Raw genomic sequence first — 27,837 nt, forward strand, 5'->3', positions numbered from 1 at the left:
ACCTAGCATAAAGATATTCCTGAAATAATATGCAGGAGAACTGATAGGATGGGGAAACCTTACCATTGACAAAGGAATGTCTACCACTTCTGGCCATTTAAAACGTGTAGTTTGTTGTGATAGTTAATAACCACCTTTACCTGGAAAGTTTTTGATCATTCTGTTTGCTGGAATATGTCCGTAAGTATCTATGAGAAATATAGAAACAAATATGACTTGTTCAGCAGCAAGCTTAATGCTCATTGGCTGCATCCTTGCTTCCTGCTAACTCTAACTTCAGGCCTTAGAGTGCTCTGGTATGCTCGGGAAATTTGAATAACTGTGGAATAAGGCCAGCATCTTCAGTTGGGCCAAAGGAAGAGAAGGCTCTGTCGTTTTGGAAACCTTTAAGTCAGGGATTTTATCCTTTGGCTGTGCCATGGACTCCTTTGGCAGCCTCAGGAAGACTGGGAGCCAATTTTCAATATCGTGTTTGGTTTTACTTGTTGAGAGGAAATTCACATGACATAAAATTAACCATTTTAATGTAAGCAAGTCCCTGGCATTTAACACCTGTAAAGTTACACAGCCACCACATCCATCTAGCTCCAAAACGTTTCTGCCATTCGAAAATAAAACCCCGTACCCATGAAGCCATTTTCTTCATCATCCTGACCCCCAAGGCCCTGGTAACCATCAGTCTGCTTTCTCTTTCTGTGGATTTACATATTCTGGATATTTCATATAAGTAGAATCATACCACATGTGACTGTTTGTGTCTGACTTCTTTCCCTTAGCATGTTTGAGGTTCATCCACATTGTAGCATGTATCATTACTTCCTTCCTTTTTATGCCTGAATCATACTCTGTTGTCTAGAAATACCACATTCTATTTATCCATTCATTTGTTGATGGATATTTGGGTTGTTTCCATCTTTTAGCTACTGCACATAATGTTGCTATAAATATTCCTGTACCAGAATTTGAGTGTGGGTTTTTCAGTTCTTTTGGGTAGATACCCAAGAGTGGAATCCCTAGGTTACCACAGTGAAAACATACTGTTTTAAAATGCATAAAATACAATACCTAGGGTTATAAAGGAAACTAATTATGTTGACATAAAGTCATCAAAACATCAAATAAAATAAGTTTGTATTCTGGTGATACGAGTTACTTGATTTGGAAATATCCTATCCAATGGCAGACCTAATAACTGCCATATATCTGGAGTAGTGTGGAGTGCAAATGATGTTTCAAGGTGTCTGCAGCCATTACAATGTGCTATAAAAAGGCTTATGTTTCTCGATTACAAGTCCTTAGAATATTACTGGGTTTTGTTGCCTGTTAAAGGCTAAGGAAAATGGAGTGGTATTTTCTTTCTCATCCAAATTCATGGAACCCATAAATCTTATCTAAATGATCCCAGGGACTTGAAGTGAAGACCCCCAGTTAAGAACCCCCTGCTTTCAAGAGGAGAGTGGTCTCCCCACTATTTCTCCACGTCGTCATCTTGCCTAGGAAATCTAAGCTCAGCAGGATCAACTTGGACAGGTGCAGATCCACTGAAGTGGAAGCTAGAGAATCCTCCAATTCCAGAGACTTTATCACCAAGTTTTGATCTGTTAGCTTTTCTGTTTTCTGTATCAGATTAATGTTTGTAAAATTCAAAGACCTAGGAATTAAAATAACTTCTAATGTTGTAGAGCGCTTCAGAATATCTGAAGGTCTTATACATACATCCTTTCATTTAACCCGCTGTAAGTTGTGTGACCGCGTATGTCATTACCAGGGGTGTGAGATAAGGAAGCCCAGATACAGACTCATTTAGTCAATCAAGTTTGAAAAGCAAGTACTCACCCATGGAGCTAGAACTTGGGGCACTTGTGAAAATAAAAATTCAAAGTACCTTTTCTATCCAACTAGAAAACCAATATATCCAAACTTCATTGTTTACATGGTTGTTAGCCTAAAGGATAATTACTCCTTAAAATAAAAGCTATCACACAAACTGCTCTTGCAGATGGAAAGGAGCATTAACATGAGAATACTACCTACAGTTCAGTCCTAAAAAGCTCAATCCTTCCATTGTCTCAGGGGAAATGTTTCATAGATAGAGGCCAGACATTCAAACAGGATATTTTCCTGTAGGAAAAGATGAGATTGGTTTTAGAAAATCAAGCTTCATTATTCCCTGAAAAGAAAAACAAAATAGTGCTCAATCCATATTAGAGGATATCCAAAGAGAGCGAAGAGTTCTGTAGACTCCCTAGAAGTTTCCCTAGAGAGGATTCGGGCACTTGACAAATGCATAAATAATGACAGAAAATGTAGTTCCATATGTCACAGTTATCTTGCTTTGAATGAAAGAAAATCTGTCTTTCAGTGGATGAGGTTTTCTTCTCCCCCAAAGTTATGTATTCAGAGTTTTAGTGTTTCTATTTGTTGTTCTCTCCCAGGGAGCAGAACACACCTTATTCCAACACTGAAGAAAGAGGAAGGGCTGCTGAGCTCTGGCTATAAATATTTTATTATAGAGAGAGACAGAGATCACAGAGGGGCAGATGAGTAGCAGAAAACAAATGTGATGTTGTTTGCAAGTCCTCAGAGGAGGTTTATATTAAACTCTCTCTGCCAGCTTGTTTTCTGCTTGGCTTTTCTACTGCCAAACCGGGTAATGAAACCCTTTTGTGTATCTAAAGGTTTTCCTATTAGGTGAGGAGTGCTACATCTAGTTGAAAGTATAGAAATATCCACGTTATAAAGTATACACAAAGAAAAAGCTATTATAAAATGGCACAGTGATGAAGTTATATTTTCAAGAAGGATAATTAATTTGGTTTTAGAAAGATGCTATCCTAGTAAAAAAAAAAAAGATTAAAAAATAAATTACAGGTTTTCTCCATATAATCCATTTATTTCTCTCCTCTTACCCCAGTGCCTCAAAGTTGTTGGAAGACTTTGACCTGATGGTATTTAGCATCTTTCATGATTTCATAATCCATTGGACTTTATTTGCTCAGAACTCACTATTAATGAGGACAAGGTCATAGCCTATTCTCTTTGAGAGAGAGAGAGAAAAAAAGAGTCCTGTTTTTTTAACATAAGAGCACAGACCACATATCAAACCTGCCACTCACATATTTAAATTTCTGGGTAAAAGGAGAAGTGGATAAAAGGGTGAATAATGCAACAAACATTCTAAGATTGCAGGGCTGATGGGGCTCATTTCGTCCTGGGTCTAAACCACCTGAAATGATCTGTATAAGTGCTCTTATTCTTGAATGAGAGGAGAAAACAAGTGTGCAGGGACTAGAAGTATTTGTCCCAATATAGTTGATGGCAAATCTTTGTTCTATTTTACATAAAATAGAATCTTAGATTTTTTTTTTTTTAGTGGTTGGCCAGTGAGTCCAATAATACATCTGTTTTTGAGTCAAGTGCCACTTGTAGCAAAGTTTTTTTGTTTGGTCTCATGGTCAAGGAGCCCAATATGGAGAGGCCATATTGAATTTATGAAATGAATCTGTGAATCCATGAAAATGAAATGTATAAAATGGCATAGACTTGTGGTAAAAAAAAGTTGTGTTTCTTTGGGTACATCTCTATAACAGACACACATATAGAGATGCTTATTTTGCTGGTAAGAAAATGTGTGGGTAAACTAGAACTTTTGGGGTTTTTTTTTGTTTTCTACAAATTATTCACAGATGACAGGTCACTGATTTTTGGTTTTAAGGGCTAAATTCAGTTGTCTGAAATGCTTCTTGGGTTGGTTTTGTACTTACTAAAAACCAGAACTAACATTCTTTACTATTCACTATTGGCCAGGTACCTTACTTATATAGGACATTTTCACTTTATCTTGAGGACCCCTCTGTATTATGGAAAATTGTGTCCATCTCCATTTTTCAGATGAACAAATAAACTTGAGGAATGACGAATTGGTCCAAACTGTGCAGCTAGTACAAGCTGGAGCCAAGTCTGTTGGTTCCAAAGTCAACCCCTTCCTCTTGAAGGTTGGAAATATTAAATTTAATTGACATCAGTACCTCATATTAATATGTACATTATCAGCAGGTTCAGAGTAGTGTAGTTGTTATCTGAACATAGTCTACTGAGCATTCAGATTGCTTTTTCTAGGTCAGTAGTGGCAATCTGGCTTTATAGAGATATAGATAAAGGTTTCTTAGTGGCATGTTTAAAGGAAAAGAAATTTGAGAGGAGAGTTTTAGTGATAGGAGAGTTTTAATCTAGGCACATATTAAATTTATGGCATCTGACTTTTTTTATTTTGGTTATTTGTAGTGTAAATAGAAAGTTAAAAATGCTAATTACAAAATAAAGTTTAAAACCAAAATACTGATTAATTATATAGAAAATGTAATATAATGGTATTAATAAGATATAAAAATAAGATACATTTATTTTGTTTTACTTTTCTGGATCAAGGTATTTCTGTTGTAAAATATATTGAATTATTGTTATGTGAGAGACCCATATGGCTGTATCAGTCTTAAAATTGCATTTCCTGACAAGGTGACTTATCTTCTGCTGCTCTGAAATATATGAAGAGAATATCACAAGGCTTTAAAAGGAAGTTATGTCTACTTATGTTTTAGCTGATTTTGAACTAAATTAAAAACCTGTGTTTTAACAGGTTAGAAGCATGCAAGAACTGAGCTTTCAGAACATCTAGGATTTCCTGTTATCTAGGCAAGACATTCATTTTTAGCAAGTTCTGATCTTAGCAATGGTAGTTTAAAACATAGGGCATGCTTTTAAGAAGATGATTTTACCAGCAAATTACTTTCCATGAAATACAAATAAATCAAGTTTAAATTTAACCAGTTTTAAATATTAAGAAGTAAACTTAATGGGAAAATATTTGCAACAGCTTTAAAACATAAATCTCTGTCCCTAAGGGAAGCCTTAAACATTTTTCGAATGCATGGGAAAGTAGATACTTAAAGTGTGATACTTCCTACTTTTTATGTCACAAAGTACTGGCATTTTTACAGAAAATACAAGCGTAGTAAGTATGTACAGTGTGTACCTACAGTTAACTGATGCATATAATAAAATAAAAGCAGGTATTTCTTATTATTCAAGGAGAAAAATGGAGCCGTCTTCTGGAAATGGTTTGGGTTGTCCCATAATGGATAGGGTAGACTGTCAACCTATAATTATTTTCAGGGAGGTTTTCTTTGGACTTGTCTGAAAATTGGATGAGCAGTGATTAATATCAGGAAGAAGAAAAGAACTGGGACCTGGGATTTGTCCTTTTAATAGGATAGGAGAGAATAACTGCTTTCAATTTTTGGATCTTTCACAAAGCGTATGAAATCTGTATTTAGTCCCTTTGTACTCAATCAATAGTATTTATATATTTACTCATTTATTTTTTTTATGAAGATTTTATTTATTTATTTGACAGAGAGAGACACAGTGAGAGAGGGAACACAAGCAGGGGGAGAGGGAGAGGGAGAAGCAGGCTTCCCGCCGAGCAGGGAGCCCGATGCGGGGCTCGATCCCAGGACCCTGGGATCATGACCTGAGCCAAAGGCAGATGCTTAACGACTGAGCCACCCAGGCGCCCCTATATATTTACTCATTTAAATGGCAGTGCTGGGCGCCTGGGTGGCTCAGTTGGTTAAGCGACTGCCTTCGGCTCAGGTCATGATCCTGGAGTCCCGGGATCGAGTCCCGCATCGGGCTCCCTGCTCAGCAGGGAGTCTGCTTCTCCCTCTGACCTTCCCCCCCTCATGTATTCTCTCTCTCTCATTCTCTCTCTCAAATAAATAAAATCTTAAAAAAAAAAAATTAAATAAATAAATAAATAAATAAATGGCAGTGCTGTGCTGGACCAAAAACAAGGCTAGGAACTTACAGATCTACACATAACTTTGAATCAGCCAATGTATATATAGTCAGTCTTCATTATTCGTGGATTTTGTATTTGCAAATTCACCATCACATGTGTTTTTGCATTTCTATGCTTTTGCTGGTGGTTTTGCTGTTTGAAATGGTCCCAGAGCAGAGTGCTGAGGTGCCTACTGTCTAGTATTCCTCAGTGTGATATGCCTTGTGGAATAAATACATGTCTTTGGCAATCTTCATTCAGGTATGAGTTCTGGTGCTATTGGCTAAGTTGAATGTTAATGAATCAACAACATATATATATATATATATATATTTATATAAAATGTGTCTTTAAACAGAAACACAAACTCTAAAACAACGTTATGTGTTGGTTGATGGATGAGCATGTTTGGGATCAGAGACTTGAAGAACCCTGGATTTCTTATAGGAGCAATGGGTTCAGCATTTGCTCATTTGGTGTTTGCAGCTACTGTATAGAATGTGACTACTGCAAATAATGAGAATCGGCCATATGAAACGTGCAATTACTAGAGAGCAGGCTCAGCCCCAGAGAGTCAGGGACCAAGGGCACATTCACTGCCTCCTAGAGCTCACTCCCTGTTCAAGAACTGGACTCACATTGGACCAGTGTGAGAAAGTGCTATGACAGATGCAGGTAAGGTGCTAAGGGAAGCCTAACACTGCTGGGGGGTCCAGGTAATCCCAGATCAGTAGCTGCATGCCTGAGAGAATGATTGGAACAGTAGGGAAAAGATGCGCAGCATGTACAGGAATGGGAAGTAAGTGAGGTTGTTTATTTTTAAACGGAGCAGAATGTTGGTGGGTTTCTGACACATGTTGGTACCATGTTGTTACAGAAATATACTGTGGCAAAATGCTTCCACCTCTTGCCAAAAACACTGAAGAAAAATGAAGAACACTGAAGAACTCCAACAAAAAGTTGCAGAACAGAAATAGCCAAACTACTCTGGAGTCCAATTCATCCACAGCCATCAAAAAAAGGTAGGGGGATGAATTATGTTATGGTTTTGCTCTTTTAAATTTTATTTTAAATAATGTACACACACACACACACACACACACACACACAGTGGAATACTATTCAGCCATAAAAAGGGAAGCCCTGCCATTTGAGGCAGCATAGATGGACCTTGAAAGCATTATGCTAAGTGAAATAAGTCACATGTGCAGAAAGACAAATGCCATATGATCTCACTTATATGTAGAATCAGTTAAAAAAATTTTTTTTTAAATCTGAGCTAAAAGTTACAGAGACTATATTGCAGGTTGCTAGAGGTGGGCAGGAGGATGGGGGTCCATAGAATGGTGAAGGTGTCAAAGAAATAAGTCATGGGGGTGTAATATGCAGCACGGCGACTGTAGTTAACCATATTGTATTGTGTATTTGAAAGTTGCTAAACTTTCTGAAAGGGTTCTAAAATGGGGTGCTGTGGGGACCCTTACTTTCTCCACACCAAACCCTTTTCAGAAGCCTTTGGCCATCAGAAAACAGGCCCAGTGCAGTCCCCCTGCTCAGCGGGGAGCCTGCTTCTCCCTTTCCCACTCCCTCTGCTTGTGTTCCCTCTCTTGCTGTGTCTCTCTCTGTCAAATAAATAAATAAAATATTTTTTTAAAGAAAGAAAGAAAACAGGCCCAGTACAGCAATTATAGTGTCAGATAATTGAAAAGATTCTTGAGACACCATAAAGTATATACATGTACAGCTGTAACCAAACAAAGGAAAGCATGCAGCAGGAGAAAGCAAGCCCAACAAGCACTGGAGGGGACTGAGACTTCTAGGTGCAGCTCTCAGGGTCCTTTCTCCATCACACATGATGCCCTTAGTCTTCAGATCATGAACACCAAGATACACGTATGACACGTTTGGTCTTAGGGGAGCCAAGAATCAGGCTTACTGAGGAGCATTTTATACCCCACAGCTCAGGGAGCTAAAAGCAGTCTTTGTGAACAGGTAAACAGGTGTAAACCATCAATCCACTCAGTTTCCATAAACAGCATAGACAGGCTGGTACAGTATGCATTGGGGGGAGTTTCGGACTTCTAATAGCAAGTTATAAATCACTAGCTATTACATTTCACTTCTTCCTTGGCCAAGAATCAATACCATGGTTCCAGGTGCCTTTTAGCATAAGCACAGAACTACCCAAGATCAATTGGGTATCCTAATGTACTCAGAAAATTGAACCATGATGAAAATATCCAAGAAAACCTAAAGGTGGTATGCCACATTCTATGATTGGTCTGGTCATCCACTGGATCAGATACAACTCTGATTAGCTGGAGAGATCTTTACAAGGGTAGGCTTCCAAATGGAGTCAAAGTTCCTGAAAAAGTAACTGTATGCTGAAGCAATAAGAATAAAATAAAACAGAAAGATTAGTAGTTAGTTTAGGTTGATTTCTCTGGAATCAAATAGTGAGACAAAAAATTTGGGTCCTGGTGTTTATTTGGAAGGTGATGCCAGTATACCTTTATAGGGAAATGGGGATGTGGGGTGGGGAAGAGAAGGAAAACAGAAAAAGTACCTTATTGTTGCGGTGACCAAGAGGAGTATGATCCCATTGGGCAATTTTGGGATACAGTATAGAACACACCTTGGATTTATCCTAGCCAAGGGCAAGGGACTCAGCTACCTTTTCCCATCTGCCTTGATGGAAGACTGCTCCCCTGGACAGAAGTGAAGGGTATTAACTCCCTGGCATCTGTGGCCTGCCATAGATGTGGGCCAAGAGGACTCCAGCAGCCAGAGGAAGCCTCAGACAAAGAACCCCAGGTGTTTGCCATTGGAAGCTGCCATCAGATCAGCATGCACAGAAATGATGAGTACCAAGAGGCTATGGATGGAGTACTGATGGTTTCTGCTCTAAGAAGTGACAACAACAGGGTTGCTCATGATTATATTAGTAGAGCTATCATTTATGAAGTATGAAGCCATGTACTATAATAAATGCATTACATTTTATCATTTAATTCTTATTTGCCACTCAGTACCAGGTGCAGGGGAGGGGAAATATGTATTTTACCACCACAGTCCTGCAGCATATATATTGATTCTGGTCTTCCATGTATAGATGAGCAGATAAGGTTGAGCAAGGGTAACCAAATTCTCGGGAGTAACACATACAGGATATAGAGCTGGGATTCAGATTCTGGTTTGCCTCCAAAACCATCCGTTGGACATCATTGTAATCCTTAAGTCACTAATTAATTATTTTTCTGACACCCACTTATTTGAAAGTTGGCAGAAGCCATTTAGATTTGGGGATACAAAAAAAATGCCCATGTTCTTAAGGAGAGCAGGAAAAGAAAGACCAGAAAACATGGAGTAGAATAAGAGCCATATGGAAGTGTGTTACTGCTGTTAAGTAGGATCAAGAAAGAGGTTATCAGTTGTTGCTGTATAACAAATAACCCCACGACTTAGTGGCTGAAGACAACAAGTATGTATTATTGCTGATGGGTCTGTGGGTGAGTTAAAAAGTTCTGCTGATGTGGGCCAGGTTTAGCTGGTCTGAGGTAGGTTCACTCATTCATCTGCAATCAGCCAACAGTGGCTAGGGACTGGCTAGTCTAAAATGCTTTCCATCACACACCTGGTAACTGAACTGGATCAGGGCGCCTGGGTGGCTCAGTCATTAAGCGTCTGCCTTTGGCTCAGGTCATGATACCAGGGTCCTGGGATTGAGCCCCACATCAGGCTCCCTGCTCTGCGGGAAGCCTGCTTCTCCCTCTCCCGCTCCTCCTGCTTGTGTTCCCTCTCTTGCTGTGTCTCTCTCTCTCTCTGTCAAATAAATAAATAAATAAAATCTTCAAAAAAAAAAAAAAAGAATGTAGCTGGATCAACTCAATTCTCCAGTGGCTAGCCTGGGGTTGTTCCCATGGTGGCTGGGGAAGGTTTGAGAGTGAATGAAAGTGTGCAAGGCTTCCTAAGGCCGAGGCTCAGAACAGTCACTTCTGCTGCATTATATAGGCCAAAGTAAATCACAAGACCAGCCCAGATATAGAAATAAACTCTACCTCTTGGTAAGAGGAGCTTCAAGGTCACATGGCAAAAGGGCACTGACACAGGAAGAGGAGATGTACCAAGAGAAACATCTGGATTAAAGCTTACAGGGTGAGTAGGTATTCCCCAGCCAGATAAAGTAGGAAGTAAATGTATGATCCCATTGGGCAAGGAGGGTAGTGTGTTTTCAGAGACACCCAGTGCCCTATAATGAAGGCATATAGTGCTGAGGGCAAGAGACAAGCACCAGGAGAGAGAACAGCATTAAAGACTAGAGGTATGTAAATGTACCAGAATTCAAGCAAAGAAAAGTTAATTTGTAGGGAGAATAACACTTAAAAAAAAAATGTTAAACAAATGGGAAGGCAAGCAAAGTCAGGTTAATAAGTGGAGGGATGGGTGGATGTCCAGGTTGCTGTAGCAATATGGTTAGTAAAATTGTAAGATGTTGGCGCCTGGGTGGCTCAGTCTTTAAGCGTCTGCCTTCAGCTCAGGTGATGATCCCGGGGTCCTGGGATCGAGCGCCGCATCAGGCTCCTTGTTTGGCGGGAAGCCTGCTTCTCCCTCTCCCACTCCCCCTGCTTGTGTTTCCTCTCTCACTGTGTCTCTCTCTGTCAAATAAATAAATACATCTTTAAAAAAATAAAAAAATTATAAGATGTTTTCTTAGGAAATGATTTGTAGGATTGATATTTATTTCAAAAAGGGAGGGTGGGGGGAGGAAGGAAATACCTCGATGGGTGCTTGGAGAGAGAGGTGAGGTTGAGGGAGCTGGATGCAAGAACAGCTGTGTGCATGATTCAGCCTGTGCACCTTGTGGCTTCAGGGAGGTCAGGTGATGATGTAGATTACATGACGGAAACTCTTTCTGTGATGCACCTTCCATAACCCACAAAGTAAAGGATCCCCAAAATAAAGGATTTTGAGGTTATGGTCCCAAACCGAAATACCAAGGCTCCAGACTCTCACAAGGACAAGTTTGTCGAGTAGGTCTCTGAGGCAGCTGACATCAGGGATGTATTTAGAAAAGAGATGTGTCCACGTGTGTTTCCCCTGGGATGTGCATGTGAAATGGTAATTTTCAGTTCATGGGTTTTTCACTTTGAAACCAGATTTTGTAAATTTTTTTTCAAAGATTTTATTTATTTATTTGAGAGAGAGAGAATGAGAGATAGAGAGCATGAAAGGGAAGAGGGTCAGAGAGAGAAGCAGACTCCCTGCCGAGCAGGGAGCCCGACGTGGGACTCGATCCTGGGACTCCAGGATCATGACCTGAGCCGAAGGCAGTCGCTTAACCAACTGAGCCACCCAGGCGCCCAGATTTTGTAAATTTTAAATAGAAACCTTATTCTACAGTTTTCCTAAGTGACTTTTATAGTTCTCCTGGGCCTGTGTTTCAGTGTGGCGCTCCTCTAAGCCACCAGGTACAGCAAGTTTTAGTGTGAAGCTTAATAAGCTGATATCAAATAACATCACTAGCTCCTTGGAGGCAGAATGGGAACTAGACTCTGGAAGTAAATGCTGAGCAGACCCATGAATGGAGAACCCGGGGCCCAAATACCCACCCTTGTTGGCTTGGGGAATGTATTCCTTCCATTCTTGTCTTGCAGATATGTTGGTGATTCTTTGCTACCTGTTTCTAAAAGGTGAGATAAGGGTATTTTTTTAAAGGTAAAATAAACAGAAAATAGCATAGCCAAAGGCAAATAACATAGTTAAAGCTGACAGCAAAGATACAGAAGCCAATGAACACTCTCTGAGGACCTAATTATTATTAATTTTTCTTTGGGGAGCAGAGTGTTTCCCCATTCCATCTCCCCACCTACCCTCCAGAGGTTACCACTGTCCTAGATTTACATCTACCATTTACCATTATTTTGGTTAAAAATAATTGGCCCAACTGGGAGTATATTCCTATATAATGTTATTAATTTTTGCTTCCTTTTGAACTTTATAGTAATGATTTTATACTCAGCCTAAAGATTTGCTCATTTCCTCGAACATTTGTTTCTAAGATTCATCTATGGTGTTACATGTAACTATAGTTCATTTTCACAGCTAAATAATATTACATTGTGTGAACATATCACAATTCTTCTGTAGATTGATGTTTCTGTTTACATTTTCTGCATTTTCTGCTATAAGCAATGATACTACAATCATTTTTTATATGTCTCCTAGCATGTGTTTAAGTTTTTCAGGGATATCTACATAGAAGCAAGTTGCTAGAACACATGATATAGGAAACCACCCATCCCAGGTAGCCTGGAACTTCGTGGTTTCTCAGGTTGCAGGATTTTCAGGGCTAAAACCAGGAACAATCCCAGGCAAATTGGCACGAGCATGTACATGTGTACACCTTAAATGTGTACATGTTCAACTTTACAACGTAATACTAAACTCTTTCCTAAAGAGTTGGTAGCAATTTATACTCCCAACTAGCTGTAAATGAGAATCACCCTGAGACTCCTCCCCATGCTTGGTATTCTTGATGTCTTAATTTTTGCTGATCAGTTAAGTGTGAAATGCTATCTTACCATGATTTGAGTTCTCTCATTACTAATGAGGTTCAGTATCTTTTCATGTTTTGTTCTCCGTTTGTGTTTTCTCTTCTGTGAAATGTCTTCCTTATCTTTTGTCTTTTTCTGCCGGGTGGTTTTGTCAAATATGTCTTACACACTTCTTTGAGTTCTTTTGGCTTTACCATCACCTAGAATAGGGTTTATCAACAGAAGCACTAATGACGTTTTGGACTAAATAATTGCTGTTGTAGGGAACCTCCTGTGCATTGTAGTATGTTTAGCATTATGCTTGACCTCTACCCACCAGATGCCAATAGCTCCTCCCAGCTGTGACAACAGAAATCTCTAGACACACACACACAAATATCTTGTCAGATGTCACCCTGGGGGACAAAAATTATACCTAGTGGACAACCACTGACCTAGATCTTAGCAGCTTGCTCCTATGAGAGAGAAGAGGAAGCAAGGCAGATAAACTCCTTCTCCATTTCTCTCTCTGATGGCCTTTTCCAGGACATATGTCCCTGTACTACGTGTTTACGGTGTTCCATGTCACTTTGCAGCTACTGACTGTGCTCCTTCATAGTTCATGGTAATATAATGGCCAGAACAATAACATATTCCGTTGTCTTCCTATCCTTCCCTGCCCCATTTCCTTTCTCTTCTTTCTCCTACCTTGGGATTGCTTGTTGCAATGCAAGTTCCGGTAGCACTTAATGCTTGTCTCAGGTCCATTTCCCAGGGAAACTAAACTAAAATAAGTGGTTGTAGAAAGGGATACCCTGTGGATAGGATTTTGGAATTGGATTACTGACCTGTCTGAAAGCAATAGAGACCACATCCTTTTGGGGCAAATTGGAATGAAAATAGACCCTGGTGTGCTGCAGCATCATGATTATTTAAACTTTCACCATAGTAAATTGAGATAAGACTTACATGGAGGGTCAAGTTTTGGGAGACTTAGCAGCTGCAGCATAAAGTAACTAGTAGAGCAGTGATGGGTATATGGATTGTGCTGCAGGGTGGCTACTTTTGACCTTTGAAAAGAGACTGTTAGGCTGAGGGTGGTTAATTCCCAACTTATTGCATGCTCTGAGAGCCAGAGGGCATCTAAGGCAGCTTTACAGGAGACTTCTCTCTGGCTCTTGCAGGGCAGACTCTGATGAAATTTGGGCCTGGGGTCTGACTTTAAGTGTGGCAGAGCTTCAAAGGAGACCACACAGCTTTGTAGGATCTCCTGTTTCAAACTCAGGGCCCCAGCAAGGAGGCTGAGACAGGATGGGTCATTGGATTGATGAGCTTGACAACCTTGAACTCCTAAATGTCCCTAAACCATCTTGGAAGACAGGAGCAATCCCTTCTCCCTTGACAGAGAACAGCCTCACCCACCTGGTGGCTGTGCCAGGATTTTCCCTGAAGGAGGTGCCTCATAAGACTATTCTCATTCTCCTTAAGATCCTTCTCAGCCACTCCTCATTGCTTCAAGCTGATAATGAGTATAGTCTCAGCAGGAGTATCAGCCCTTCTTCAGGAAGAAATAGCCCACCCACTGAAAAATTGAAGTACCTGGCCAGGAGGTGCCATCAGAACCAAGAAAACCTGCATGGGAACCAACCTTGAGTGGGGGAAGGGGAGGGTGGAACTCACGTGGAAGCTGGAACAACAAGGACTTATTGATATGGGGGACTCACACGTAACTCAAGATTCAATCTTTTTTTATTTTTTAAAATTTTATTTTATTATGTTATGTTAATCACCATACATTACAGCATTAGTTTTTGATGTAGTGTTCCATGATTCATTGTTTGTGCATAACACCCGGTGCTCCATGCAGAACGTGCCCTCTTTAATACCCATCACCAGGCTAACCCATCCCCCCCACCCTCTTCCCCTCTAGAACCCTCAGTTTGTTTCTCAGAGTCCATCGTCTCTCATGGTTCGTCTCCCCCTCCGATTTCCACCCCCTTCATTTTTCCCTTCCTACTGTCTTCTTTTTTTTTTTAAACATATAATATATTATTTGTTTCAGAGGTATAGGTCTGTGATTCATCAGTAAAGAAAAAGATTTTATTAGAGAGAGAGAGTGCGTGCAAGCAGGGGAGGGGCAGAAGGAGAGGGAGAGGGAGAAGCAGGCTCCCCACTGAGCAGAGAGCCCGACACGGGGCTTGATCCCAGGACCCCGGGATCATGACCTGAGCCGGGGGCAGACACTTAACTGACTGAGCCACCCAGGCATCCCAAGATTTAACCTTTTGTCGAAGACACTTGAAGTTGGCCCTGGCAGTTTTCTTAGGATGGTTCTTTGAAACCTTTATGCTGTGATGGCTTATAGCAAGTGAGGAGGAAATTGCATAGTTTCTTTGATAGTTCTGCTAAAGGGTCAGATGGCTCAGGGAAGAGGAATGTTAAGATGGTTTTTGGTATAATCTGAGAACCTCTCACTTGACTATGTGTCTAACTGACCAAGAGGGCCCAGAGGGTACTCCCTTCACAAAGGCAATAAGGCACTCACTGGAGAAGGCTGGCATCTCTGAGAAGCTCCGTGAAAGCTGCCATCCATGGCCTGGGTAGATGTTCAAAGACACTGTCCAGTAGGTGAGCTTCCTAATATTACCGAGAGGATGGGTTCCAGAATGGAGTTGAGTAGTTGCACTTACTGTTAGTGGCATGTGGACCCAACTGTCACAGGGGAGCACAGGGATCTGACAGTGACTACGAGAGCATGGGAGTCTTTGGGACAAAATAATTGGACAGCTGAGGGGGATGTTACACAATTGGGATAATCAGAAAAAAAGTCAAGAGCTTACAAATCATGAAATAGTGTGGGCCCCTAGCAAGTTTCCACATCTGAGTTCATAGATGGCAAAGGTGTTCTGTCAGCTCATGCTCATCTTCCATTTTTAAACTTTTTTTTACATTTACATTTTATTTTGTGTTTAGCTGCTCATTCTACTCATGAAGTGCAAAGGATGCAGAAAATCAGTTATTTTGTCGACTATTATGCTTGGTGGTGTTTTTCTTCGTATGATATGGAATGTTTGATTATTGATGTTAATATGTGGGAATCCTTAGGGCCTGCCTGAATGAGAATGTGTTCCTGCAGAGAGTATTGCTTTGCTTCCTCTAAGAGTCAGGGACAATTTTGTTCCTTATCCAAAGATCCATTCTAGGTTCTGTCTCTCAGGTTTGACTGCCCTGCCTTGCTTTGCAAAGGGATGGAGAGTTGGTCTCCAGATTGGTGTTGTTATTGCCATGTTCCCTTAGGACTATGCTGATTTTTTCATTACTCTTTCTATTCTTTTCTCTGTCCTTCATTTTGGCAGGGCAGGGGGTGGTCAGATATTTCCTTTACTGTCTAGTGAGCCTAGCAAAACTTACCATTTTTTAAAATGTAACCAGGATATATTTATAGTTTAGCATAAGGAATCTTCAGATTATCTAGAATGCATACTGCCAAAATGAAATAACATTGGCTCCCTACTAATATCTTTCGTACCATGAAAATATATGAATGCAGTTAGCAAATGCCCAGTGCACTCATCATAATGAAATTGAGTCTGGTCCAGGAAGTATTTAATTGAATGGATCAGACGGGCTGTTTTTCTCATCTGTTGTCAAATATCCTGCTCGCATGGTTAACAGATGTTGATCAGAAGCCTGGGCCTGTGGGTGTATATCCTGAGTGAAGTTTCTCCCATCAGAAGAACAAGCTCAGCTGGCTCTCCTCTCCATATTCCCTCTGATGCATTTAGCACACAAATTCAACATATTCTGAGCTGTCCCTTTTATTTCAGCCATTTCTTAGAAACAGATTAGTATACAGTACTTTTTAGGAAGATTTCCACACATTTCTAAGTTTGACATGTAAAAAGACAAAATTTTAACTCTCTAGAATACTCTCATCTTTGGAATTGCCAAATCCCTGTACTCTAAATGAATGAACTTGACTCTCAGGTCATAGGGTAGAGGTTCTTATGCCTACAGAGACCGGTCAGTGTAAGAAACAATAGGTGGTGGAAGGCACTGTGTGCCTATCTAAATGCAGGGGCCTGTGTGCCTATCTAAATGCAGTGGCACCTACTTTACTTTACAGTGTTATTGCTCTATGGCAATGGGGCCTCAGGTCTACCAGATATTCCAATTTTTTAGGAGAAGCTTGAAAGCTGGAGTTTTATGATATGAAATCTCCCAATTTTTGACCACTGGTCTGTTAAAAATAAAAACATCCCAACAACAAAGAATCTGATTATGTAGGGGGAAAAACACATTTGTAGGCAACCTACAAATGCAATCTAGCCTGCAGACAACTCCAAATAAACAACAGGTAGCTCGAGATTGACCAGTTTTATAAAGTAAATCCTATCTGCATGGCAATTTGATTATTTTGTGTCAAAGAAAATAACTTTCCTGTCTTATTTATTTTTGCTTTTGCTTGCTTGTTATTTTGCTTGGGATCTTTTCCCCCTTGGTAAAACTTAAAAGCCTAGTGGATACCGCATCAATTAAAGCTACACATACCCTACACACATGTCAAAGATTCTGTGTGTGTGTGTGTGTGTGTGTGTGTGTGTGTAACATGGAAACACGGAAACAACTCAGAATCTTGACAAAGCTACACTATGACTCAGCAATAGCCTCCTAGATTTATAACCAAGGAAAATTAGTGCATAACCAAGGTATCCTAATAGTCCAGAACTGGAACTAAGCCACATGTTCAGCAATAGAAGAATGATAAATAAATCTTGATTTAGTCATTCAGTGGAAGAGCATGCAACAATAAAAAGAACACCTAAATGATAGACACAACAACACGGATAAATCTTACAGATACTACATTGAGCAAAAGAAGCCAGACACACAAAAAGGATGTTATGTGTGATTCCATTTATACCGTGTTTAAGAACAGGTGAAACAAATCTCTGATGAAAGAACTCAAAAAACTACTTCATGGGGACAGAACTCTAAAGGGGACACATAGGAGCCTTGTAGGGTGCTAGTGATGTCTGTTCCATCCAGGGAGTGGTTTTATGGCCGCAAACAACTGAAATGTCTGCTTTCTATGTGGCAATAAAAGTAAATAACCAAATGGGCAGCAGTGGTTGATGCATTGAGTTCACTTTCTGGTCTTGCAGCCCAGGGATGACCACTGAGTAATATGAAGGAGGTTTTCAGGTATTCCCATTTGCCCAGATATTTGAGGACTGGGTGCTTGCAGGTTAATTCTCCACATTGTCCTCCAACCTGAGATGTCTCCATGGCAAATACAAGTGTACAAAGGTGCACTCATGGGGAAGGCCATCTGCTTCCCCATGCGGTGTGATAGCTGTTCTGGGTTCCCCATTGTGAAGTGTGAGTTCCTTTAGTCATCATAGAAATTTTGAGTTTTCTATAAAACTTACTAACTGGCAGGAGTGGTGCTTTTGGGGGCATTACTTGTATATCTTCACCTGCGGCAACCTGGTGTCTGCACACTGAAAAAAAAATACATAGTAGAATAACCCTTTTCCCTTCACTCACAAGCTTAATGTTTCCTTAAAATTCCCTAAGAAATTGCCTTAAGAAGAGAAAATATGCACCCCATTCTTTCTCTACTCCTAGAAATTCGTTGCCACACAGATTGTTTCTCATGCCTCGGAAGGAAGCAATGAGCAGTGGCCTAAAAGAGCTCCCAGTCAATTTTATCTAGCATCTCCCCTTTTGGTTGGAAATGGGCCAAGGAAGAAAGTCTGTAGAAACCCAAGGAGTAACTGAAGAAGTGGAACCACACACTGAGCCCTTAAGCCAGCAGAGGCTTCTGGTGATACAGTCAAGATTATATTCCAAGTTGCTTGTTGCAGCTTATTGCTTATATGGCATGAAGTGTGAGAGCCTGAGAGCTAGTTGGAGCTCAGGGGATGCAGAGGAGGGTGCTGATGCTCCTGCTTGTGTTCCTAAAAGTGTTGTCCCTAATGGTAGGTTCCAGTTATATCAACATTTGATGCTCAAAACATAAAGTGACTCAGGACCTCTGTAAAGCCCTTCCCTTGCTTATTTAAAAATTTAAAAATGATCTTTGTGTCAATTTCCTATTTTTTTCAATTTTAAAGGCAAAATTTAAAATTTAAAAATGATCTTTGTGTCAATTTCCTATTTTTTTTTAATTTTAAAGGCAAATTAAATCTCATTACAGTAAGCTTCATGGGAAATTTGGCATTTTATTCCATGACATTTTCATTTGGCAAAGGCAAAGGTACCTGGACTCGGGAGTCAGGTGACCTGCATCATTTTTAGCTGCACCCCTTAACAGGCCGCAACACAGTCATGAGTTCACTTCTTCACCTCTCTTGAGTGCTGAGTGAAGCAAAGTGAAAACACCTAGTCTGCCTATTCCTTGAGTTTGGTATGAAAGAAAATGAAAGGCACCCTAGAAAGTGTAAAGATGAGGTGAATGGAAGATGTGATCCTTATCGCCCCTGTGGCTTAGAAAGCATCCCAAATGGCATGTTTGCAAACATTCCTTGGATGAAGTGCTCTTTGATTCTTGTAACTGATGTTTTCATTTTTATTGGAAAAGGATATGAATGTCCTCAGGTGTGGAAAGATAACTAGAGAGCATGTATTTTAATGGGGGGGGGGGAAGGAGCTGTCCAGTTTTAATATAAATCCTGACTTTATTCTAACTTCTGTCTCTTGCTGGCTGGCCAAGTGGTATTGACTCCATGAAGTTGTTTTATTTCTACAATAGGAAAACCAGTATCTACCACCTTGATCTGCTTAAGAGGGGTATTGGAAATATCAAAGGAAATCACATGTGTGTGAAAAGGCTTTAAAAGTACAAAGTAAGAAAGCATGTAGTTGAGGGTTTATACCACTTTTTCCTCTTTTTCTAAAGAAGATTTATAAATAATATGTTGAGGGATAAGAGAAGATTGATCAAGCCAACTATCCCACCTGCCATACTATTTGATTTTTTTTCTTCTTTTCCAAATCCGAATGAATATAGTAACTAGTAAAGGCATTGCATGAGTCAGAGTCATTACAGTGGTCAAAGACACTTTATGGCCAATGTTTTATTGTGTCAATGTTGGCTATAACTTGAGAAAATATATTATGTCTAGTTCAAACCCATACTGGTTTGAGAGTAAAGAGGAGAGCTGTTTAATAGTTATATGAGGATAACAGTAGTAAAGTAGGACTGTTCTGAGCCCCCCAAAAATTGTGGGAAAGGTTCCTCTTTAAGTCAAATCATAATTATGTCTAATATGTTCTAAGCACTAAGCTGTGGGGAAGATATAAAAAAAAACAAAACAAAACACAATAATCCAACTAAGTGTATAGCATGGTTCTGGCTTTCAAGAAGCCAGAGTCTATATGAGAAAGCTTATAGAATACAATGATGCAGAAGGAATGAATGAAAGACATCATGTTAGCAAGCGTTGGATTGAAGAGTGTAGAAGTTTGGAGCTTAGATGGGAGCATGGAGGCTCAGCCAACCCTGAGGTTCTGGGAAGCCTGTGTGGGAGAGGAACACTTGAACGGCATTGAGAGGACTGGTGGGATCTCAGTAGATGTGGAGAAAGCACAGCGGATAACATTCCAGGTGAGTAGAACAGCCTGGACAAACCCCAGAATGGATGGGTTTCCTGGCTGTGTGCAAAAGGGAGAGAGAAAGGGGCTATAAAGAAATTTTAAAAGGGTAAAATTTGTTCTTCTGACAAATATTTATTGAGCATCCGTATTATGGGCAGTGTTCTGAACGTTAGTGTTTCAGCAGTGAACCAGACAAAATCCTTACCCTTAGGGAGTTTACAGTCTAAGTTTAAGGAACTTTCCTTAAAATTCTCTATTATGAGGATTTCTCATAATCTTTCTATATGAACTTTTAGATGGAAGTCTTTTGGAAAGAAGGGGAATGCTGTTTGAAAAGATTAAAGCAGAATGGTTCAGCTCATTTTGTGTTAAAATAATGAGGGAACCCCACTAACTGAGCTGTCTTCCTAAACCAGAATCTGAGACATGGAGAGGGTTTTATCGAGCACCCATCCATTCATTTAGCAAACACTTATTTGAGAACCTACTGGGTGCCTGGCACTGTTCTATGTGCTGGGGATACCACAGTCAGAAACATGGGAAAAGCTCCCTGCCTTTAAAGAAACATCAATCTAATAAAATTGGGTCTTCCAAGATCATATATCCCAAGCCAAAGAAGTAAATATTAAAAAATCGTAAAGGTTCTTCAAGCATCTCTTTACATATTCACTTTATTCATACAGAACTAATAAGGGGAAAGTAGTTATTTGCTTTTCTCTATGATACAATTTTCTTGCTCTGATTATTACTATGTGGGCCCACATCTTCTGAAAATTTAATAGATGCCTGTGGCAATTGGGAATCATCAGCAAACAAAAAAATTTTCTCCCACATTTCTGTCATAGAGGGTAGCAGACCATGTCATGCCATGCCATGAGAGGTCTCGTTTGAAATATGCAAGATGATAGCCTGATTAAGAGGTTTATACACCCCCCCCAGAAATGCTTCTGCTTCAGATAAGACAGAATATTTATAATGTTGTAATATGAAGTTAATATCATTGTATAAAACAGAGATAACCCCATTACTCTCAAGTGCTGGAGCACACATCAAAATCACAATGGCACAGATTGATAGACCTACCCCTAGAGATTTTTTGATTCCAAAGGTCTGGGATGGGGCTGAGAATTTGCATTTCTAACAATCCCAGGTGATACCTGTGCTGACTGTCCAGAGGCTATGTGTTGAGAACCACTGTGTTATTCTCTAAATATATAACTAGGGGTGCCTGGGTGGCTCAGTTTGTTGAGTGTCCAACTCTTAGTTTCGGCCCAGGTCATGATCTCAGGGTCATGAGATTGAGCCTCACCCTGGGCTCCATGCTCAGCGGGAAGTTTGCCTGAGATTCTTTCTCACTCTGCCCCCTCCCCTGCTTGTGCACACACACTCTCTCACTCTCTCTAAAATAAAGAAATAAATATTTTTAAATAAATATGTAACTATAATATGAATATAAAATTGGTTGACTTGTAGATATGTACATTGTAATATTTATTAAGAAGGCCATTGTATTCATGTAACTGTCTATGGCTGGGTTGACCAATATGGTAGACAAGAGCCACATGTGGCTATTGGGCTCCTGAAATATACTTTGTGCCATATGTTGAAATGAAACTATTTTGGATCTTTTATGTTAAATAAAATATATTATTACAATTAATTTCACCTGATCTTTTTTATTTTTAATGTGGCTACTAGGAAATTTAAAGTTAACATATGTGGCTTGCATTATATTTCTACTGGACAACACTAGTCTGTGAAGCTTTTCTAAATGTGCATGCTGAGGATTTGGGGGTTTTGTTTTTTTGTTGTTGTTGTTTTTCCTATTTAGAAAGGTTTATTGAACATTATTCCTGCATTACACTTATTGAAAGAAAAATTTAATTGTCCCTGAAGGTACCAGTCATTTCACATGATCTATACCCCGATGTTTTTTGTGTTAAAAATACAGGTTAAATCTGAAATTAGTAAAATGCAGCATATAAAACTTCATGCTGAGCAAAAAAGTGTCCAAAAAAAGTTACTCTATTATCAGTAGAATAGTTTCCACAGTATATAAGATGTTTCCTATGTAAATATTTGAATGCAATTTTTAGAACCATAGTTAAATATATTTTGCAATTTGTTAACTGCAGGTATCCACATTTTCCTTCCACCACATAATCTGTTCCTCTAAGTTGGCAACATCTGCTGGGATCCACAGAATGTAGCAAAAAAAAAAAGTAGTAGTTATTTCTCAAGATTTGAGAAGTCTGGTCCACCTTTAGTGTAGTTTCCTGAGATTTCTGCTCCACTGAAGTCAAAACCAGGATTTTCTTTCTGGAATCTCTCTAATGTAAGTTTTCTCTGCATTTGGTCTTGCACCCAAGGATCAGCTGCATATTCAGATTCTAGAAGAGAAGTCCAACAATTTGCTGCATCTCTCTCTGTCTTTGTAAGAACAATACGGACCATTTTTCTGTCCTCCAAAGTCCATGTTCCCTCATCAGCTATTGTAGAATCAAAGAGCTTGCCTGCACGGCCACCTATATGACGCCAAAAGCAGACTTTCAAAACTTCTCAGTTATGAAATGCCTGGGGGTTTTGATTTATTTTAGTATTTGGATGAGGTGCCTGGGTGGCTCTGTCAGTTAAGCATCCGACTCTTGATTTCAGCTCAGGTTGTGAGATTAAGCGCCCCGTCAGGCTCCATGCTCAGCCCAGAGTCTGCTTGGGATTCTCTCTCTCCCTCTTCCCCCACCCATCCCCCGACTTGTATGCTCTCTGAGTAAATCAATAAATAAAATCTTAAAAAAAAAGAATTTGGAATTTTTTTCAGAATTTAAGGGTTACTAGCAGAGGAAAAGAAAGTATTGTTCTCTTCGTAAATAACTGGTCCTTTTCAAAAATACCTTTTTTGATTTTCTTTGAATAACAATTAACAAGGTAATATTGAGTAGAATTTTCCTTCAATAGATGCTTGGCCATCTCCCTACCTTAAGGTAACTGTTGGATCAGTTTCTCCTGAGTTTTCTTTAGTTCCTTGGAGTTGCTAAGAACTGCTACCCTTCAGAAGCAAAGGCTAGAAGGTGACTGAACTTCTTTTAATCCATTTGGACCACCTTTGTAATACACATAAATCAGTTACAGATGGATTGTAAATCTAAGCTTAGGAGAATATATTCATGACTTTGGTGGAAGCAGAGACTTTTAAAACGGCACAGAGAGTAATAACTACAATGAAAAGATATCTAAATTAGGCTGCTTAAAATTAAGTACATGTTTATCAAAAACATTAAGAGAATGAAAAAATCATAGGTGAAGAAATATTTCAACACATGTATACAACAGAAGACTTTTATCCAGAGTTTATAAAGAATTCCATCAAATGAGTAAGAAAAAGGGAAAAAATCCAGTGGGAAAATGAGCAAGGGACTTGAACAGATATTTCACAAAAGAGAAAACTCCAAATGGCCAATGTATATGAAAGACACTCAGACTCATTAATCATCATGGAAATGCAAAATAAAACCACAGTAAGATGCCACTACACGCTATAATGAAAAACAAATAATTGTCATGAAAAAGATTGACAACAGCAAGTATGGATGAGGATATGAGCAATTGATAAGCTGTTGGTGGGGCTGTAAATTGTGGAACTGCTTTGGGAAGCTGATAGGAACCATCTAGTAAAACCAAATAGACATATAACCTTGGCTCAGCAATTCTGGGTATATACCCAATGGCAGCATCATATGTATGTTCACTAAAAGACAAGTACTAGAACATTCATGGCAGCGTTATTTCTGATAGTCCCAAACTGGAAACCACCCAAATATCCATCAGCATGAGAGCAAACTTAAAAATTGTGGTATAATCATGCAGTGAAATACTACACAGCAATGAGAAAGAATGTGGCATACAACATGAATTAATCTCACAAACTGTTGAATCAAAGACGCTTGACCTAAGAGAATACATGCTGTGTGATTCTATGTATATAAAATTCAAAATCAAGCAGAACAAATTTCCAGTGGGAGAAGTCAGGATAATGGTCTGTCTTTGGTAGAGTTAATGACTCAGGCATCGCTCGAGGGAGCCTTCTGGCATTTTTCTCCTTGATCTGCACTGTGATTGGAGGAAGGTGTTCTCTGTGAAAATTCATGAATTTGTACCCATGATTTGTGCACTTTTTTGTTATGGATGCTATACTTAAGTAAAATGTTTTACAGAGAAGTCAAAGTCCAAAAGTAACTTTCCTCTTTATACACACAGAGTTATAGTTTGTATCTGACATCTTAAACTATAACTTGTAATTGACTTATTGAAATTGTTTAATACAATAAGAATTTTGGAACTATCCATTTTATTTATCCTAAATTCCTCATTCAACACAGATCATTGGAAAACAAATATAATAACCAATGAATTATAGAAGCTTAAAGTTTAAGTAGTGCATTCTATATTCAATTAGATATCATGCAGCTGATAGAGATCTTACATGATTCAACATGTCCAAAAAATAAATAAATAAAGGACCTTAATAGCAAGCATGTTCTATAGATCATAGGATTTGAAAAATCCTGTATGATTCCAAAGATTCATGACAATCATACATATATACAGCTGTCATCCAGTAATTTGCATTAGATTGAAATGATAAATTATATGGAGGCATTACTTTAGAAAATACAATTTGTTCAACACCACCTTCATAAGTGTACTGATGTATTCTTCAGCAGGAAGTTGGTCTTAATGCATATTTTTATAAAGTACTGATGAACTAAAGTAATATGGCTCAAAACTCATCAAATGCATTTTTAGTTTTAGTATATGAGTTTGTGATTGCAGTGCAATATACTTTGTTAATAGTATCTATGCACAACTATTTTGAAATGCTACATTACTGATAAGTTTCCCCTAATTTAATGTTATATGCCTCTTTGAGTTAGAAATGACTGTAATTACTGTTCTTTGGCTTTATTAAGGTTACACATTGGGGCAGGTGTGGGAGAGAAATATGGAGATGCAGGCAGGAGGGAAAGATGGAAATGGAGGGGTAAGACATGGGGAGGGAAAGAATGGAGGTAGAGATGAAGAGGGAGAGAAAGTTATTCTAATTAATCAAACTCATTTCTGCATTGACGTCCTCATTTGGTGGAATTAAAAAGTCAAATCAATTTCTCCTTGGCATACTGTGCTTCAGAGCATCACTCTAAATGAAGGGCTTATCCTGCTCTTAGGTTATCAATAATAATGTCAGATTTATAAAAAATGAGGCTTTTATCCCCTTTCTGAAAAAGGAATACCAGTTACCTTCACAAATGGTCAATTATATTTTCTCTTCATAAATGACTTACTTATTCATGGAACCAGATCTTAATTCACTCAAATTGCGTGGTACATAGAATAAAGTAGGAATATGTTATAATATTGATCTTTGATTTGCTAGTTGGGAGTAACTAGGGTTGTTACTGTGGTAGTCGCTTTATATACTTGATTTTATTTAGTTCTGCTAGGAAACCTATGAGACAGACTTTTTGTTTTGTGTGCTTTTTGTGTTGGACAGGAGAGGGAGGAAGTATTTCCTTGTTTTGTTTTGTTGGGATGAAGAACTAATCCAAGACTTGCCTGTGAGGTTTATACAGCTGGAAGCTGGGTCGACCCATATAAAACTTGCACTCTTTCCAGGATAACATCCAGCCTTCCAGGTTTATAGCTTTATCATTACCACTCCTAAATCTTTTAAAATGCCATAACTGTGCATTTCCAAAGTTTGTTAAATATCTATTTTCTAGCTAGGTAAAAAGGCATCGTATGTGTGAAAGTGAGTAATGATTAATTCCCAGTGTGCCCCCACTCTAAAATTGAATGAAGTTGAACCTGCTACTTCAAAAAAATCGCTGAGTTGGAATTCTTAGCATCAGATAACTTCATATGGAATCATGGAAAATCATATAGAAGTTTGTCCATGGAATAAAACCTACCCTAACTCCCAGTTGAAATAAAATCATGGTTGACCCTTAGAGAAATTCCTACACATACAAGTAGCAAAGATGGATACTTAACACTTCTAGATCCTATTCCAGGATTGTATGTACATTTGAGTATAGAAGATGTAATACAGATGAGCAACTTAAGATGAATGCAGCAATGATCTTTAACTTCCTTGTTGCTTTCACACAATGAGTGTGGCTTTGGTATTTCTTGACATTAATGTCAAGTTAGAAGCAATACAGGCAAAGTGAGTCCTGTTGTGACTTTTTATTTTACATGAAATTTTTATTTTTTCATTTTTGTAAAGTTTTTATTTAAATTCTGGTTAACATACAGTGTAATATTAGTGTCAGGTATATAATTTAGTGCTTCAACACCTACACACAACAACTGGTGCTCATCACAACAAGTAAACTCCTTAATCCCCATCACCTGTTTAACCCATCCTCCCCCCACCACCACCTTCCCTCTAGTGACCATCAGTTTCTTCTCTATAGTTAAGAGTCTGTTTCTTGGTTTGCCTCTCTTTTTTCTCCCTATGATCATTTGCTTAAATTCCACATGAGTGAAATTTACATGAAATTTTAAAAATATGCCCAAGAACTATATTAGAAGGAGCAATTACTAAATGTTAATTCTCTGAAAGAGAGGATGTATAATCAGAGTTTGAACAATGAGTGATGTCTGTACCTGAGCAGGTTCAATGATCTCTTTGCTTAAGGATTTAAATTTGGTCCTGCTAGTAAGGTAGGCTTAGCCATTTTAGCAGATTATGGAGGAGGGCTAGCAGCCTGTTTCAAGGTAAGGCGCAACTGAGACTTGTGGCCATCTGTCAGATCTTTTGGAAACAAACTGTTATTCTTAAGTCAAAGATCAAAATGAATGACCCCAAATAAGTGTTTACAAAAAATAAAATATCTTAACTAGCAGACTGAATATGAGATGCTCTTGAGAGGAAAAAAGTGTTGTTCCATAATGAAATAATGGACAATATTCTTTGAATATAAAGAATATTAGAGGGCCATGTATTTGTGATTTTGTTTTTTTCCCTATATTAAGTCATAGAATAAGATTTGTGACTTTGTGTGAATCTTAATTATTAAAATTAGATGATCCTTATATCTTAGAGTGACCAGAAATCTATGCTGTCTTCTTAGACCTTTTTTTTTTAGAGGGAAGGAAGGAGGGTGAAAGGAAGGGAGGGTGGGAGGGAGAGAGAGAAAGAGAGAGAGAGAGCTCACGTACCAGGTGCAAGCAGTGGGGGAGGGTCAGAGGAAGAGAAAGGATCTCAAGCAGGCTCCACATTCAGCATGGAGCCCCATTCGGGGCTTGATCTCTCCACCCTGACATCATGACCTGAGCCCAAATCAAGAGTTGGATGCTTAGACGACTGAGCCACCCAAATGCCCTGTTTTCTCAGATTTTTTTGTCCAGAGCAAGGACAGAAAGGACAAGGAACATGCAAAAGAACTTACTTAGAGTGGTCGTAGAAAAATAAGGTGATTTTTCCATTTAAACTCTACCAAATTCAGGCCATTTGGTCGCCAAGCTACGAAGTTGAAAACGTGACTTTTCTTTCCAGACAGTCTATGATTTGGGTGCCAGAGTTGCCTGAAGTCTTTGGGATGACTTTTCACTCTCCCAAACAGCGTTTCTTCTGTACTCTCTTCCTTTCCTTACCCTTTCCCACCCACATCTGAGTATTCTCAGTAACCACGTGCAGCCATTCTTTGGTACAAATGTTATCTGGTTTATTTTAACTCTGTGGGTCTTCTCTTGGTCACCCATGGGCCCCATGCATTCGAAACCTCTCCAAGTGCATCTCTCCTTGGGCATGTCTGAGCATATGTTTCTGTGAGGCAGCTGTAAGACCCACAGATACTGTTG

The 27,837-nt window shown here is 39.1% G+C and overlaps 1 protein-coding gene across 1 annotated transcript in view; it reads left to right on the plus strand.

Annotated features, from left to right (window-relative positions):
* PAK5 (p21 (RAC1) activated kinase 5) overlaps nt 1–27,837 on the plus strand; it is a 303,256-nt gene that overhangs the window by 123,195 nt on the left and 152,224 nt on the right. The window contains exon 2 of the mRNA XM_027623712.2: nt 6,717–6,861. The gene's annotated coding sequence lies outside the window, so the exon portion shown is untranslated. The remainder of the gene's footprint in view (nt 1–6,716; nt 6,862–27,837) is intronic.

Source organism: Zalophus californianus, chromosome 8, assembly GCF_009762305.2.
Source record: "Zalophus californianus isolate mZalCal1 chromosome 8, mZalCal1.pri.v2, whole genome shotgun sequence".
NCBI classification, from domain to species: Eukaryota; Metazoa; Chordata; class Mammalia; order Carnivora; family Otariidae; genus Zalophus; species Zalophus californianus.